This window comes from Saimiri boliviensis, chromosome 5 (assembly GCF_048565385.1).
Source record: "Saimiri boliviensis isolate mSaiBol1 chromosome 5, mSaiBol1.pri, whole genome shotgun sequence".
NCBI classification, from domain to species: Eukaryota; Metazoa; Chordata; class Mammalia; order Primates; family Cebidae; genus Saimiri; species Saimiri boliviensis.
The window spans coordinates 151455304-151472311 of record NC_133453.1 but is presented as its reverse complement, the minus strand read 5'-3'; the positions used below and the strand labels follow the sequence as shown (position 1 = coordinate 151472311).

The 17008-nt window shown below is 44.2% G+C and overlaps 2 long non-coding RNA genes across 2 annotated transcripts; both read right to left on the bottom strand.

Moving 5' to 3' along the window:
- Positions 1 to 7530: 7530 nt before the first annotated feature.
- Positions 7531 to 12631, bottom strand: LOC141584490 (uncharacterized). Its single transcript, XR_012517565.1, has 3 exons — positions 12539 to 12631; positions 11392 to 11531; positions 7531 to 8279 (listed from the first exon to the last, which is right to left on the bottom strand). It is a non-coding gene; the product is annotated as an uncharacterized LOC141584490 (long non-coding RNA).
- A 238-nt stretch (positions 12632 to 12869) lies between these two features.
- Positions 12870 to 15435, bottom strand: LOC120368054 (uncharacterized). Its single transcript, XR_012517564.1, has 3 exons — positions 15356 to 15435; positions 14965 to 15115; positions 12870 to 14413 (listed from the first exon to the last, which is right to left on the bottom strand). It is a non-coding gene; the product is annotated as an uncharacterized LOC120368054 (long non-coding RNA).
- Positions 15436 to 17008: the final 1573 nt, after the last annotated feature.

Below are 17008 nucleotides of genomic sequence, written 5' to 3'. Positions count from 1 at the left end.
CTGGGAATCATCACTTTGAAAATTATCAAGGAAGATAACACCTCCATTTCTCAGGTTCAGTAGGAGGCTGGGAGGGTATGTTCCGCAGGTATCTTACTCCAAGTTGCAAGACAACCTCCTTTTATAAAGACATAAGAAGTTTATTTTTTTCTTTGGAAAAGCCAATTGTCTAACAGAGACGGTTACCCCAATTGCTAAGAACGTTTAAAATGAAAGGTGTGTGACAAATGGGACTGTAAAGTCCCCTTGAGGACAAGTTATTGCTTACCTTGAGAATTTGTATGTTAAAGGTTGTATCTGCTTTTTATATAAAAAGGTGAGAGTTGTTTTTTTTTTTTTTTTCCTGTCTTTGCAACTGCTGAGCTGATTTCCTGAGAAGTGCATCTCACTTTGGTTTCATGCTAAAAGAAATAAAGGTTATTCAATTAGAAAAAGAGGAAGTCAAATTGTCTCTATTTGCAGATGACATGATGGTATATTTAAAAGACCCCATTGTCTCAGCCCAAATCTCCTTAAGTTGATAAGCAACTTCAGCAAAGTCTCAGGATACAAAAACAATGTGCAAAAATTATGAGCATTCCTGTACATCAGCAACAGACACACAGAGAGCCAAATCATGAGTGACCTCCCATTCACAGTTGCTACAAAGAGAATAAAATACCTAGAAATACAACTAACAAAACATGTGAAGGACCTCTTCAAAAAGAAGGACAAACCACTGCTTAAGAAAATAAGAGAGGACAGAAACAGATATAAAAACATTTCATACGCATGGTCAGGAGGAATCGATATTGTGAAAATGACCATACTGCCCAAAATAATTTACATATTCAATGCTATCCCCATAAGCTACCAATGACTTTCTTCACAGAATTGGAAAATAAACACCTTAAGCTTTATACGGAACCAAAAGAGAACCTACATAGCCAAGACAATCCTAAGCACACAATTATGGAGACATCATACTACCTGACTTCAAACTGTACTACAAGACCACAGTAATAAAAACACCGTGGTACTGGTACCAATGTAGACCAACGGGACAGAACAGAGGCCTCGAAAGTAACACCACACAGCTACAACTGTCTGATCTTTGACAAACCTGACAAAAACAAGCCATGGGGAAAGGATACCCTAGGTAACAAATGGTGTTGGAAAACTGGCTAGCCACATGCAGAAAGCTGAAACTGGATCCCTTCCTTGCACCTTATATAAAAATCAACTCCGGATGGATTCAAGATTTAAAGATAAGACCTAACACCGTAAAAAACCTAGGCAGTACCATTCTGGACATAAGCATAGGCAAGGACTTCATGACTAAAACAGCAAAAGCAATGGCAACAGAAGCCAAAACAGACAAATGAGATCTAAACTTAAGAACTTCTGCACAGCAAAAGAAATTAGCATTAGAGTGAACTGGCAACCAAAAGAATGGGCAAAAAATTTTGTGACAGAGATGAAGAGACACTTTTCAAAAGAAGACATTCATGCAGCCAACAAACATGAAAAAAAAAAAAGCTCATCATCACTGATAACTAGAGAAATGCATATCAAAACCACTTTGAGGTACCATCTCATGCCAATTAGAATGGCAATCATTAAAAAATCTGGAGACAACAGATGTTGGAGACAATGTGGAGAAACAGGAATGCTTTTACACTGCTGTTGAGAGTGTAAATTGTTCAACCATTGTGGAAGACAGTGTGGTGATTCCTTCAGGATCTAGAAATAGAAATATTGTTGGACCCAGGAATCCCATTATTAGATATGTACCCAAGGGATTATAACACTTTCAATTATAAAGACACGTGTACACATATGTTTATTGTGGCACTGTTTACCATAGCAAGGACTTTGAACTAACCCAAATGCCCATCATAGATAGACTGGACAAGGAAAATATGTCACACATACACCATGGAATACTGTGCAGCCATAAAAAATAACTTCATGTCCTTTGCTGGAACATGGATGAAGCTGAAAACCATCATTCTCAGCAAACTGACACAAGAACAGAAAACCCAACATTGCATGTTCTCACTCATAAGTGGGTGCTGAATAATGAGAACACACAGACACAGGTAGGGGAACATCACACACTGGGGCCCAGGGGCTGAGGGGCTAGGGGAGGAATAGCAGGGTGTGGGCGAATTGGGGAGGGATAGCATTAGGAGAAATACCTAATGTAGATGACGGGGCAATGGATGAAGTAACAACCACCATGGCATGTGTATACCTATTGAACAAGCCTACATGATCTCCACATGTATTGCAGAACTTAAAACATAATATTTTTTTCTAAAATATAAGTGGATGGTGAACAATGAGACCACATGGACACAGGGAGGGGAACATCACACACTGGGGCTTGTGGGTGGTGGGGGAGGGGTGGGGAGGAACAGGCAGGGGTGGGGGGATTGGGAAGGGATAACACGAGAAATACCTAGTGTAGTTGATGGGAGGATCAGATGCAGCAAAGCACCAAGACGTGTGGATACCTATGTAACAAAATGCACGTTCTGCACATGTACCCCGGAAATTAAAGTGTAAAAATAGTATTTCTTTCTCTTCTACCTTCGTGGAGAAGTTTTCTTGGTTGGGGGGAGATTTCGTTTTCAATTATGTGTCTCTAACACCTCCCAGTCTCAGTGAGAATGTTAAACATATATACATATATATGCATATGTATATGTGTGTATATATATATATATATTTATATATATGTATATAAACATCTTCTAAATTAATACTTTATCTCTTCATCTGTATTAGTCCAATTTGCATTGCTGTAATAAAGGGATACCTGAGGCTGGGTAATTTATAGGGAAATGAGGGTGATTAGACTCATGGTTGTGCAGACTGTCCAAGAAGCATGGCACCAGCATCTGCTTCTTGTGAGACCTCAGGGAGCTTACAACCATGGCAGAAGGCAAAGGGGAGCTGGCATCTAACATAGTGAGAGAGGAAGCAAGAGAGAGACGGGGGCAGTATCACACTTTAACAACCAGATCTCAGTGAGTGAAGAGAGCAGGAATTCAGCCATTTCTGTGAGGAGGGAACCAAGCCATTCAGGAAGGATCTGCCCGATGAGCCAACACCTCCCTCCCAGCAGGCCCTACCTCCAACACTGGGGATCACATTTCAACATGAGACTTGAAGGGCCCAAACATTCAAACGATATCACCATCTCTGTTACTACTGTATCTACACAGGTAATGAGGGGTTCTGTTAGACTTCATTACATCTTAATTCTGCTGCCCATATCAGATAAACAATGGTAGGCTGGTAATGAGGAATCAGAAGTAGAGGCCAAAAGTGGTTTTACTCAGATGGCCATAGCATCATTTTAAATGTTTGGAAAAATTAGATTTCTTGGGTTAGTGCACTGATTAGTGGAAAATGCCCTGTGCTTGCAGTTGGAAGAATGTGGATCTGAACTCCGTTCCACCACTGACTCTCTCTGTGAGTCTTACCAGTCTCCTAATTTCACCCTGAAGCCCAATCTCCTCATCTGAAAACATCTCTTGTTTCTTCTAGGGTCACTGAGAGACCAGATGAAATATTACAGGTGTGCTTTGCGTGATGAACACTTGTACCCTAGTGTTTTCTTAGTATTCACTAACCTTGCCATCTAAAGGGACTGACATTTACCAGCTAGTTTCCAAAGGGGCTTACTCCTAAAGGAAAGGAGAACTGATCTTTCCATTTCCAGTTCATGTCCATTCTTCTACTCCTTTAAACTTCTTCATAAAGACTTTCTTGCCTTTCAGCATTATATTCTATCTTTAATAACATAGGACATGGTGCTCACAGTTTTGCACATTTAATTTGTCCTGCATTGGGGGTTATGGTTCCTAAGGGAGATGCCCTATCAAGTTACCCTGTCTTTTCAGCTCAAGAATTCAAGGTGTTTATAAACTGAGGAAATACAATGACTTCAAGTGGAAAATAAAATGAGGAATAGCTGCATACTACAAGATAGCAGTGCAATTTAGAGCTAGAACAGGCCTAGTGTGTTCTAAATCTAGCATAAACACATTTTATGTTATAAATATGGATTTTAAGTAAAAAACCAAGCTTTCTGTTGTGATTTATTTATTTAGGTTTCTCTCTAATTTGGTTGAGGTCTCTCTTTAAAGGAGGCCAGAAGCCAGCCCATCTCCAGGAGAGCCCTGGCCAGGAGGAAAGGAAGGCTCTGGGGTGTCAGTCAGGTAAGGCACAAGGAGGAGGCAACACCAAAACACAGGAACAGAAGAAATCTCTAACTTACACATCCTGGAGAAGGTCGGGGAGCGTCTGCAGCCCGAGGGGCAGTCTGAAGGCCGTGAGGAACCAGAGAGCAGAGGGAGGGCCTGAAGCTTTCTTCTCGGGCTTTCCCGTGAGGGTGTGGCTTTGCTGATTTAAGAGAACACGTGGAGCTGGGCTTATTTACAGGGCTCTGGTGTCGACCATTAGGTTTTATCATGACCAGCAGCTGTGTGATGGGTGGGTTCTGACTCAGCGGGATGGGCCGCATCACGACCACTCAGGGAGGGGGAGGGTTACCCAGATCGGAGGGGATACAGTGAGACTGGGCTTCAGACAACTTAGGTCAGGTCTGAAAATGGATGCTGAGGCAGCAACTATTAAACACATTTATGGCAGCTTTCCCCGAAACCTGGCTTTTAAATCATTTATATTACACATGAACAAAAACTAAACTGAAAATATTTGGAAGTAACCCCTTTGGTTTGCACTAATAAGCGGGAATCAAGTTTCTAGGTTGTCCTGTTTTAAGTCAAATGACAATGTTATTTAAGTTCTCCTATTCGTAGGTTCTCCTATTATAAGTAAAATGACAATGTCATTTCATCTTAAAGCTAAGATATGAAAATAGAGAGGGAAATATGTAGCCCTTTACCTGAGGTGTCAAAGTGTTTCTGTTCATAAAGGCCGTTTTAAGTTTTAGTTTCAGATTGATCTTGTTACTTTAGTGCAGTCTAGGTGAAAATATTCTTTTGAGGCTGTAAGACACATGTTCCCATTTGGAAAAAAGATATTTCATTGACCATATGTGTTTCTACTATGACTGTCGAGTGTTTCTTTTATCTAGAGGTTTATATTGCTATAGAAGTTGCCTATGGTTACAGTTTGCAGCCAACAAGTTACCCTGAATTAGCACAGGTGGCTCTTGCTATAGGAATGCTGTGGCGTGAGGCTTAACCATAGTTCTCATATTGTGGTTCCCGAACCAGCAGCATCAGTTGTGTCTGAGAACTTATTATAAATGCAGATTCTCAGACCCCACCCAGACCTACTGAATAAGAGACTCTGAGTGGAAACCAGCAATCTGTGGCCCAACATGCCCTACAGGTGATTCTGTACTGCACTAGAGAGCAATCAATTTAATGTTACAGAAACCCTTTTAGGGTTTCTGTAGCACATTGCTTCAGTAATATAAATGTTGACTTTATTTTACTTAATGGCATATGTGATATAAATGGTATATTAATGTCATATAAATGACTATAAATGGTAGCACATTACTTAAATAATATAAATGGTCAACATTTTAAAATTCTTTTAGCTGGTACTGAAAACCACCATCCTGTTTAACAAGGGTTCAGCCTAACAACAGTGGTGGTCATCACAATTCACAGTTTTGGCCAGTTGGTCCTGTTCATAGGCACAGTCAGTGATTCACCCAGAGGACTCACAATGAGTTGCAAACACGTCCCTTCTGCAGAGCTCAGACCGGGATGCCTTTTGAGGTGCTAACTGGCAAAATAAGTTAAATGTCGTTGCGATTTACCCTGCCCTCATCTTCACCCTCATTCTGGGTCTTTACTTTCCTTGAAACAGTCGCTTTCTCTGTGACCTTATTTATCCTCTCTCACTGTGTGCCCTTCCTCAAACTTGCAGAGAATCCACAAGATTCAGTAATCACCTTCTGAAGGTAGTTTCAGAACTGACTGCTCTCTTAACTATATCTCTATCTTAGTAAACACAGTCACTTAGATGTCCTCCTGTTAACATCAGCACAAATAAATAAAACTGAATGTGTGCCTCACATCAGCTTCCTATCTGAGCGTCCACATTTTTGTCAGTGGGAGGTTGCACAGATCTACAAGTTACCCTGATTCCCCTTTCTCCTTTGCTGGCTTGACCCTGGAATGAGCTATAGATTTTCATAATATATATCACATTTATCCATTTCTCCATTACTGTATTTAGAATGTAAACACCGGAAATGGCAAACTGTTTTCCAAAAGGCCTTCTTCTGTCCCTTTCTTATTCCCTCCCTCTCTTTCTCCTTTCTTCCCTTTCTCTTAATTCCGTCCTTTTTTCCTTCTCTCCTCCTTTCTTTCCTCCCCTTCCTTCCACAAACAGACGGCAAAAGAAATGATTTAGCTCCTCTCCTTCTAGGTGTCCCACTGACTAAGAGCAGCCTTTGCATTCTTGAGCCTCAAAGTTCTCCACGTTCTGCTGACAATCTACTTCTTTCATCTCCCCTCCATCCACTTCCTGTATTGACTCTTATTGGGTCTCAAACTCAGACACACCGAAAAGCCTGATTGAAAGAGATATTTGAGACCAAATCCTAGGGTTTCTGACACAGTAGTTTCATGGTAAATCCCAAGATTTAACATTTCTGAAAAGTTTTCATGTGCTACAGATAGAATGTTGGTATCTCCCACAAATTCATATGTCCAAGTCCTAACCCCACAGTGTGTCTGTATTTAGAGATGGGGTCTCTAAGGAAGTCAGTCAAGTTAAATGAAGTCATAGGGTTGGGCCCTGGCCTGATGAGATTAGTGTCCTTATAAAATAAGGTGTTCTTATAAAATAAAACACCAGAGAAAGGAAAGGAAAGAAGAAAGAAAATGAAAGGAAAGGAAAGGAAAGCAAAATCAGATGTGGGTGTAATGCACACTAGCATGAGCAGGGGTGCGGTGTTGGTGGCGGATAAGGTAATCAGGGAAGCCTTCTCTGTGAATGTGATAGAAGTGAGGGATGAGCCCTGGGAACTAATTTGAAGTTTCTTCAAACGGTTGCAAGTAGATTTACCGTATGACTCAGTGATTCCATTGCTAGCTATATGCCCCAAAGACCTGAAAACAGGTGTTCAAACAAAAACTTGTATGCTCTTTAAATGTGTCAAGATCATAAATATGCAGGAAAGTCTTGGAAACAGTGTCAGGAAAACTGGATCAGAATGAAAAAACATATTATACTCCCAAGCGGGACAAGAGGTAAAAGCTAAATGAGTTTGTGAACTGAATTATCATGTAGGAACCATGCTGATTTCTTGATCTAGGGGTTATGCGGTGGTAACCTAGGAGAGTTTCCACACTTTGGATAAAATATACCGGAGTATTTTGCGGGATGTTGCAAATCTGGTACAGCAATAACTGGTGGGGACTCTAAGAAAAGAAACAGGTTATATTTTGCACTGCTACTGGAAGTTTCCTAGAAGTATGACATTATTAAAAAGTAAATTACTTTTTAAAACAACCATGTCAATACTATGCCAGAAAAGCAGAGACGTCACCAAAATCCACTATAGAGGCTACTCTTCATCTCTTCATCCAAAGCTGTGAACCCTTATAAAAGCCTCAATGTCAACCAACTCCACTTAGTAGATATTATTATACTTAGTAGTATTAGAGGCTGCTGTGTGGACACATTAGTTTTACTGCACAGTGTGGATATTAGTGTTAGGGCACAGTGTACATATTATATTGGTGTTGGAGAACAGTGCAGATATTACATTAACATCAGGGAACCATATGGATAGTATTACATTAGCATTAGAAGCAACAGTGTGGATATCAGATTAGCGTTAGAATATTATATTGGTGTGGATATTATGTTGGTGTTAGGGTACGGTATGGATATCATAGTAATGTTAGGGCACGGTGTGATTATTATATTAGAGGCCACTGTGAGAACATATCTTAGCAGCCACTGTGTCTGGATATTGACAATGATATGAGGATGTAGTCGTAATGATGGGATTTGGGGATTTCATTTTTCTAGATGAATTTCTTCCTTTGCTGAGTACTCTAAAGACTCTCTTGTCTGCACTCAGGGCCGTGGAAAGGAAGCTTTTTACTCGCCAATGAACAAGACTTAGTTGACACCACCGTCGTGCTGCCCCGAGGAAGTCTTCGGGCACCTCAGAGGGAAGTTGGTCAGGGGTGGGTTCGTGCGCCCTCTGGTGGCACCAGAGCTCAGCACAGATACTCTTGCTCAGTTTCTCAGCAGACGTGCACCCCCGCCTGGCTGTCCTGAAATACCTATAAAATTCAATATTGAGTTTACTCAATGTAATAATTTTAGAAATTCAAACCAAAATGAAGCCCACTGTAGCCATTCCTTCCCAAAGACGGTGATGGAAGACTTTGGAAGCCATGTAGAATCAAATGAATATATACACAAATTAAGAAAAACAAAAACCTACTCAAAATAGTCCAGAGACTGTAATTTTAAATGGAAAACTATAAAAAATCTAAAAGAAAATCTATATGACGTTGAGTTTGGTGTTGACTTGTAACACAAAACATCAAATGCCATTCATGAAAATATTGATAACGGACGTCATAAAACTAAGTATTCTACTGTGCAAAACAGTATGCAGAGAACAAAAAGAAAAGAGAGATGCGAGAAGATAATGACAAAACACATACGTGATTTTAAAACTGGGTAAATATCTGAACAGATACCTAACCGAAGCAAATATACTGATAGTAGGCAGGACATGGTGGCTCATGCCTGTCATCCCACATCTTTCGAAGGCTTGGACGGGTAAATATTCTGAGGTCGGCCGGGAGCGGTGGCTCAAGCCTGTAATCCCAGCACTTTGGGAGGCCGAGGCGGGTGGATCACAAGGTCGAGAGATCGAGACCAACCTGGTCAACATGGTGAAACCCCGTCTCTACTGAAAATACAAAAAATTAGCTGGGCATGGTGGCGCGTGCCTGTAATCCCAGCTACTCAGGAGGCTGAGGCAGGAGAATTGCCTGAACCCAGGAGGCGGAGGTTGCGGTGAGCCAAGATCGCACCATTGCACTCCAGCCTGGGTAACAAGAGCGAAACTCCGTCTCAAAAAAAAAAAAAAAAAAAAAAAATATTCTGAGGTCAGAGTTCCAGACCAGCCTGGCCAATATGGCAAAACCCGTCTCTACTAAAAATACAAAAAATTAGCCACACGTGCTGGTGGGCACCTGTAATCCCAGCTGCTTGGGAGGCTGAAGCAGGAGAATCGCTTAAACATGGGAGGTAGAGGGTGCAATGAGCCAGTATCGTGCCACTGCACTCCAACCTGGGTTACAGAGCAAGAAAGACTCCATCTCAAAAATATATATATATATTGTTAACAAAATATCTCATACATGTTGATATGTTTATACGAGGGGAAACTAGTTCGGGTCTACACAGGAAATCTGCATTTTCCTCCCAATTTCGGTGTGATTCTAAAACTAATTTAAAATAAAGCCTTTATTTAAAAATTGTAATTTTTTAAAATATCTCCTTAATTATTTGTACTAATAATAAGTAGTAATTGACACTAACTACTCCTACTTTTCAAAACAAGGGCATTCATGATGCTGCAAAGTAATTTATGCAAACATATAATTTCAATGAAATGCCTATTTTACAAGATTTATGTTAAAATAACACATCCATGTAAACATATTTAGCATATCTTTTTTCTGGTGGTGTGGTTCACTCTCTAGGAAATCTGGTCACCTTAGAACCAAGGAAAGAATTCAGATTTTGGACACTATTTCTTTTCTTTTCTTTTTTTTTTTTTTTTTTTTTTTTTTGAGACGGAGTTTCGCTCTTGTTACCCAGGCTAGAGTGCAGTGGCGCGATCTCGGCTCACCGCAACCTCCGCCTCCTGGGTTCAGGCAATTCTCCTGCCTCAGCCTCCCGAGTAGCTGGGATTACAGGCACGCGCCACCATGCCCAGCTAATTTTTGTATTTTTAGTAGAGTCAGGGTTTCACCACGTTGACCAGGATGGTCTCGATCTGTGGACCTCGTGATCCACCCGCCTCGGCCTCCCAAAGTGCTGGGATTACAGGCTTGAGCCACCGCGCCCGGCCTGGACACTATTTCAATTTACAGCAGGACGTTTTCAAAAGTATAACTTTAAAAAAAAAATTAAAATAGCAATTGATTGTGACTGAATCACTTATTATAATGAATGCCTGTCTTTGTTTTGTTTCCCAGCATTCCTTTTAGCTACAATACAACAAAAGCAAATATTTGCCATTGGAAAAAATATTCAAAGGAAGACTGTAAAGGGAATTTGTGACCACAATTATTCAGTGTTTCATGATGATGCTTTCTAATACTGAAAAGTTTAAAGGATTACTCAAAGTTATCCCCCCAAAGATGCTTTGAAGTAATCGATGAAACTAGAGAAACAAAAGTGGCAGGACAATCAATGCGACATTAGATGTCACTGTGTCTCGTGAGAAAAAGTAATTTACCTTTAGAGGATCGCTAAGAATTACTGGAAGCCCAGACTCTGGAATGCATCTAAATTTAGTTGTCAATATCACTAGCAATGAATGTGATAAAAAGGGATCTGTGTTTTATTTGTGTAATACAATACCAATGCAGTATTTAACGCTCCAAGGAAAACAAGTTATACCTGAAATACAGTTGACAATATCAGAATCAAAATAAGCTTCCTGACCAGGCATGGTGGCTCATGCCTATAATCCCAAGACTTTGAGGGGCCAAAGCAGGCGGATCACCACAGGTCGGGAGCTCAAGACCCGCCTGACAAACACGGAGAAACCCCATCTCTACTAAAAATACAAAAATTACCCAGGCGTGGTGGTGCATGCCTGTAATCCCAGCTACTGGGGAGGATGTGGCAAGACAATTGCTTAAACCAGGGAGGAGGCGGATGTGCTGGGCCAAGATCACACCATTCCTCTGCCCTACTGTCTATGTAAAAATGCAACTTCACTGAACCAGACTAAATTGTATTCAGTGGAAGGCTGATCAAAAAATTCAGAAGAATGCAACTTTTGTTTTATCTACTTCTGACCTAGAACCACCCCCCACCCCGCCTTCCTACTTCTAGTTGTTCCACCTCGCTGAACCAAATGACTTTACATCTTGCACATATTGATTGGTGTATCCTGTCTCTCTAAAAGATATAAAAGCAAGCTCTACCCTGACCACCTTGGGCCCATGTTGTCAGGACTTTCCTGAGGCTGTGTCATGGGCATGTCCTTAACCTTGGTGAAATAAGCTTTCTACTTGACTGAGACCTGACTCAGATATTTTGGGATCACAATCCACAATCACCATCAGCATTCAGTACAGAGATGAGCTATACAGGTATGGTATGTAGCCTGAAAGCAAGAAGCTATACCATATCACTTACGTGTGAAGGGGGCTACACCATCCAGGTTTTATAAGGACACTCGATGGTGTTTGCACAAAGATGAAATCACTAAGGACACATTTCTCAGACAGTATCCACATTGTTAGGAGATGCTTGAGTGTATTTTAATTGGTTAAAGCCTAGGAGGGAAAAAAAGCAACTGAACTCCTGTGATGGTTTCATAACAAAGCTTAATAGAGTTAACATATTTCATCTAATCTAAGATGCTAATAATTAACAGACATTATTTTATGCAACATCACAAATAGGCTGCCAATTAAACTGACTTTCTGAATGACAACAAAAATGTGAACTTACTTTTATTAATGCCAGGAAAATAAAATGAAAATGAATTATGGTTTTGATATGTTAAAGCAAAAAAGGAGGAAGCCGTTAGCCTGAGGTCTTGCCAAAGCAAACGGAAACCGAACTTCGAGGCATGTAAACTGACTTAAAAACATGAATAAACCAATTAGTTAATGACAAAAAGCCCAGCTGCCAGCTGGCTGTATGACTATTTACACTGAGGGAACCATCCCCAGCGGTCGCCCAGCTGGAGCCCATGAGAAACCTTACTCAGATGCCACCGCTAAGAGCTCAAAGCCCCAAGCCCTGTTTTCCGTTCTGGTGCTTCAGGCATGATTCATGCATCATTCCTTCCTTCAAATTTGCCTAAAATTTTTCTAACCCCTGTATCCTAACCCCTAACTGGTAACCCCGAACTCTAACCCTATCCGCTAGCCCTAATCCTCACCCTAAACCCTAACCATACGTTGGTTTCTACGTTTGCACTGATATGTCCGTCTTGAGTATTGAAACTGCTGTACTGGCAGGGCCGAATAAATGGTGCGGATTTTATAGTAACATTTTTGGACTGAGGCCTTGCATTAGCATTAGGTGTTTGCTACCTGAGCACTGGGGTTATTGTATTCATATTTCAGAGGCCATATCTGCCTCAGGAACGCTCCATTTGTCTTCTGAGGCTGCTGGGTGCACCTCACACTGCAGCCGCCTGGCCTTGGGCGGGGAGAACCCAGGTGCGCAGGGTTCAGAGGGGCTTTTTGTGTCCAGTTTCCCACACAGAGCTCTTCGTACTAGTCTCTGACCCTAAGCAGTCAGGAACGCAAATAGGAAGGGTTTCACTCACCGTGGACATGGCCCAGAGTTGTCCCAAACCAAGGCTGTGCCCGCTACGTCTGTGCCGTGGAGAACGCAGCTCCGCAGATTGCCGTGACGCCAACTGAAAAGGCAGACTCGGGCACCCACTGCTGGTGGCCAGGTGTGCAGGGCCCTCTCGCTCATGGTCCTGTGTCCGCATCCCCCCTGATGGCAGCTGGGGCCACCGTAAGCCCCTCTTGCTGTCAGAACCCCGCCCCAAGGTCTGTGCTGAGGAGGACGCAGTTCCAGCCTCACAATGCCCCCCACTTCTATACGGAGGAGAACGCACCTCTGCAGACTGCTGTGACTCAATGCACGCTGGTGGTGTGACACGATGCACACCGGTTGAGGAGCCTCAAGAATCTGAAAGGTGGGTGTGGGGGCCTGCACTGCAGGGCCCTCTTGCTCACGATGCTGTGCCCACGCCCCCTTCTGGCTAGGTCCACTGCAGGGCCCTCTGACAGTGTGGTGACTGGCATCATCTGCTGACAGCTGGAGCACTGCAGAGCCCTCTTGCTCAGTATAGTGGCAATATGCCCACTGCTGGCAAACAGGGCAGTGCTACATCCTCTTGCTCACGGTGTGGTGCCTGTGCTGCTGGACACTCTTACTCTCGGTGTAGTGGGGTCATGTCCCTTGCTGGCCGCTGGGGCACTGCAAGACCCTCTTACCCATAGCGTCCTGGCAACACTCCCGTGATGGCAACTAGAGCACTGGAGGGTTCTCTTGCTCATGGTGTGGTATTCGCTGGGATTACAAGCGTGTGCCACCATGCCTGGCTAATTTTGTATTTTTAGTAGAGACAGGATTTCTCCATGTTCGCCAGGCTGGTCTCGAACTCCCAACCTCCGGTAATCTGCCCGCCTCAGCCTCCCAATGTGCGGGGATTATGGGCACGAGCCACCTAGCTCGGCCTAATTTTTTGATTTGTCGTAGAGATGGGGTTTTGCCATATTACCTATGCTGCGGGGTTTCTTTCTGATGAGATGAAAATATTCTGGAATTAGGTAGAGGAGATGGCTGTACAGCATTGTGAATGTACTAAAAATGAACTGTACACATTAAAATGGAAGAAATGGTGACTTATCTTATACAAATTTTATTTTGATTTAGTTATTTATTTATTTATTTATTTTGGTCTGACATTACCCTAGGCTTGTCGGTCAATATTTTGATTTTTTTAAAAAGGACAACGATGAGTTGAAACGTTTAAGGACTTATCAGTAGAAATGGTAAGAAGACAGCGCATGGCTGGGCGCGGTGGCCTATGCCTGTAATCCTAGCACTTTGGGAGGCCAAGGTGGGTGGATCACCTGCGGTCAGGAATTCAAGACCAGCCTGGCCACCACGGTGAAACCCCATCTTTAAAAAAAAAAGAAGAAGAAGAAGACAGCGCAGAAGAGGGCAGGGCTGAGACTCAAGGGAGACAGCACGCTCCCCGCGGCCTCCTGCTGTCTGCGGGGCACCTGGAGCCCTGAGGCCCCACTCCTGCCTGACCCCCTGCCTGCTGGCTCCTAATCATCTGGCTTCTGCGGCTTCTTCAGCTCCCACTGCCCCCAGAGTGAAGGCTGCTCGTCCACACTCACCTGGCCTCGGTGACGTCAGCAGCATTTCCCCTGCACACGCCCTCCAGCTGCACATAGACCGAGCAGTTGACTCAGCTCCACTCGGGGTCACAGATGGCCAGGAAGTTGGGGTGCAGGTGGCCGATCGTGTATTTGGCCAGGTACATCAGAGACTGGCTTACAGCCGCCCCGAAGAAGAAGGTCCCCAGCACCTTGTACACAGCAGCCATGTAATTATTGAAGTCAGAGCAGGAATAGAGCTGGTCTGTGGGCGCCAGGTAGGCTTCTCCCGCTGAGACCTGCGTGTGGGGCAGCCGCGGTGACCAGAGGGGGTCCTGGTCAGCCCATGGGCCCTTAGTGGGCCTCAGTCCTCCCCACGGGCCTCCCCAAGCTGCTGCAGAGCTCGGGACACTAAAGGCGCCCTAGCTGGGCTCGGGGGCTCACACCTGCCAGCCCAGCCCTGTGGGAGGCTGAGGCGGGAGGATCACCTGAGGTCGGGCGTTCAAGACCAGCCTGACCAACATGGTGAAACCTGTCTCTACTAAAAATACAAAAATTAGCATGCCTGTAGTCCCAGCTACTGGGGAGACTGAGGCAAGGGAATCACTTGAACCCAGGAGGCGGAGGTTACAGTGAGCGGAGATCCTGCCATTGCACTCCAGACTGGGCAACAAGAGCAAAACTTCATCTCAAAACACAAAAGGGGGTTCCTATTACCCACAAGTACCACTCGGGGCAAGGCTGTGTCCCCCAGCCCCCCACAGACCTCCAGCTCCCCCATCAGGAACCCAGGGTTGGGCTGTACCCCATCCTGCCCCCTCCCTCTCCCTCGGAACCCCTCCTGCCTTACAAGGATGACGGTGGCTGTGATGGTGACCCCAGCGAGAGTCCAAGGGTGATGGTGTCTGGACGATAGGGGTACCGGATGGAGTCATCCCCACAGTAAAATCCTCACTTATACGGGGTGTTCACCAGCGACAGGACAGCGAAGGACAGGGAGTCTGGAGGGGAAGAAGGGCCTGGGAGCTGTGAGGTTCTCAAACCAGATGGGCCATGGGGCCCCCACACCCACCTTGGCCTCGAGGCCTGCTCCCACCAACAAGGAAGAGCTTTTCTCACAGCACGTGGGAGGCCCAAGCGACACCCCTTTCCCATCGCCCTCAAATGAGCATGAACTCCCCAGGCCCTCTCCCCCTCATACACTTCCCTCTGCTCCTTGAACAAACCGGGCAAACACTCACCTCAAAGCCAACAGATCGAGCTGGACCCTGGACGGTTGAGCTCAGTGAAGGGAGGGACATCCACCATTACCAAGGCAGCTCTAACCTTACCTGTGCAAACAAAAGCACAAAGAACTTTACACAGCAGCTGGGAAGTACCTGCAGCAGCTCAATAACGCCTCCGCAGGCAGACTGTGACTAGACTCCCTCCTTGCTGGGCAGGGCACCTCTGAAAAAAGGCAGGAGCCTGTCGGGACTTACGAATAAAACCACACCTTCCTTGGACAGAGCACCAGGGAAAAGGAGCAGTTGTGAGTTCCGCTGCAGCAGACTTAAAACGTCCCTGCCCAGCAGCTCTGAAGGAAGGAACGGAGCTCCCAGCACAGCACTTAAGCACGGATAAGGAACAAACTGCCTCAGACTGGCCATGTGAAGTGCACACTCTCCCTTTGGATTCTACCATGAATGGGAGCTTCCTGGGGTCTTCCCAGAGGCCAAGCAGATGCCAGCATCACGCTTCCTATACAGCCTGTGGAACTGTGAGCCAACAAAACCTATTTATTCATAAATTACCCAGTCTCAGGTATTTATTTAGAGCAATGCATGGACTAATACAGAAAACTGATACTTAGAAGTGGAGCATTGCTATAAAGATAACTGAAAATGCAGAAGCAGCTCTGGAACTGGTTAATGGGCAGAGGTTGGAAAAGCGCAGAGGGCACAGAAGAAGAGAGGAAGATGACGGGAAGTTTGGAACTTTCTAAAGACTGATTGAATGGTTGTGACCAACATGCTGATAATGATATGGACAGTGAAGTCCAGTCTGATGTGGTCTCAGACGGAAATGAGAAGGTTATTGAGAAATGGAGCAAAGGTCACACTTGTGACATCACAGCAAAGAACATGGCTGAATTGTGTCCATGTCCCAAGGGTTCATGGAAGGACAAACAAGAGTGATGAGCTAGGGTATCTGTCAGAAGAAATTGTTAAGCAGCAAAGTGTTCAAGAAGTGGCATGGCTGCGTTTTGGGGGGTTTTCTGTTTGTTTCTTTTTTCAAGACAGAGTCTTGCTCTGTCACCCAGGATGGAGTGCAGTGGCACCATTTCAGCTCACTGCAACCTCCACCTCCTGGGTTCAAGTGATTCTCCCACCGCAGCCTCCCAAGTAGCTGAGACTGCAAGTGTACACCACCATGCCTGGGTAATTTTTGTATTTTTAGTAGTGACGAGTTTTCACTATGTTGGCCAGGCTGGCCTTGAACTCCTGCCCTCAAGTGATCTGCTCACTAAAGTCCTGGGATTACAGGCATGAGCCACTGTGCCCAGCCAGCTTGGCTGCTTTTTAACGGCCTATGACCAGATTTGACAGTAAAAGAATAACTTAAAGGTAGAACTTATAAATAAAAGGGAAATAAACCATTAAAATTTGGAAAAATATCCAGCCTTGCTATGTGGTAGAGAAGTAAAGAGCATTTTAGACAAGGAATTCAAGGGGGCAGTGGGGCAATCTCTTGCTAGAGACAGGCAGAGACAAAAGGGAGCCAGGTGCTAATAGTCAAGACAATGAAGGAAAGCCCTAGAGGCATTTTAGAAATCTTCAAGGACAATCCTTTCATCACAGGCCCCAGGTCTAAGAGGGACATATGTTTTTGGGTGCCAGGCCCCAGGTGCCACA